Genomic DNA, 1546 nt, shown 5'->3' on the forward strand with positions numbered 1-1546 from the left:
GCTGATGATGTCTCGATCTGCGTGTCCCAGTTCACTGACTCCTCGAGTCGGCACTAGCTACGAAGCTTTCCAACAATAAAATAACCTAGAAACTGGCTAGAAAAGCTAATATAATTGTAATGCCCAAAAATCAGTACACGTAAACCCCATGCATGATCGAAATAATTTATTTTATTAATAATTTAGGTGATGTATGTTATGTGTTAAATTATTTTAAATGTATATATATTTATTTTATTATGCAATTTAAAATATTTTATCAAGTTTTAAGTTTTCATATGAATATTCGATGCTGAACCAGGAAAGGAAACCAGAGACGATTAATGTGTTAAAATTTAAAGTTAAATTTTATTTTAAGCCAATAAATTAATTATTTTAAAGGATTTACAAATTTAGCATTTAAGGGATAAGCTTAATTTATCGAGTGAAATAGAGACGTTAAACATTTTAATTAGCAAATTTCAAAAAATAAGGAATATAAATACGTCCATTCGAAATTTAATATTTTAATAATTATTTTAAGCCATAATTTATTAAATTAGGTAATATTTAATTATGTGCAGAATTTAAAATTTGTAGGACTCTTAATTTGACAAATTTTTAAAGTTGGAAGGCTAAATTAGTAATTAAAACTTTGGGTAATTAACCTAAAACCCTGGTTAATATTTTTATATATATACATGAAGAGTCATACCCTAACTCTCATGCAAACTCACGCCACACACCAACAACACACACACCAACATAAAGAACACACATTAAACACACACACTAAGGGTATGCCAAAATGTTTTAAGCTAGGGCTTGGAGTTTTTTAATTCTTCTTCCAACAGTAGCTTAAGTCGTTCATCACACAACGTTCTTTGATAAATTTATCCATTTTTTCAAGCCATAAAATGCATCAAACCATCTCCGTTCGGCCTCCGTTCTTCCTCGCGTTCGTTTTCGATATTTCGTGCGTTTTTAACGCCAAGGCATGTCTAAATTTTTTCTTTATGCATCAATCATGTTATATATTGTATGCATGAAAATTTGTTGTTTTGATTCTATGAATGCTAGAATATTATAAAAATCGTTTCGATATATATAATAAATGAACTTCTTCGTTTACTCGAGTTTTTAATTGTCATCTTCGTTGGACCGATCTGAAGTCTTGCTGCTACATATGGTTACGTTATATGGTCTGTTTAGATGTGGTTAGGTGGTCCGAGATGGACCGATATTCCGCTAGTGCATCAATGGGCGAATAAACAATACAGCCGCACATAAGGGGCTGGCCGCATGTTTTCACGTCGGGTTGCTTGCTTGGCTGGACCAGGGCTCGTGGCTAGGGTCTAGGCGGGGTATTAGGGTCCCGGGGTAGGCTTGGTATGGGTTGGTTATGGTCTGGTTGGGTGACAATATCAGCTAGAGTCGCAAGTGTGTATGGGCTGGACCAGAGTCTTAAGTTATGTCTAAGGTCGAGCCTAGGGCTTGGTTCGGTCTTTGTTCGAGTTGGAATCGATAGGAAGTCATATGGAACACATAAGTGTCATAGCATCAATCT

This window comes from Primulina tabacum, chromosome 1, assembly GCF_025594145.1.
Source record: "Primulina tabacum isolate GXHZ01 chromosome 1, ASM2559414v2, whole genome shotgun sequence".
Taxonomy (NCBI): Eukaryota; Viridiplantae; Streptophyta; class Magnoliopsida; order Lamiales; family Gesneriaceae; genus Primulina; species Primulina tabacum.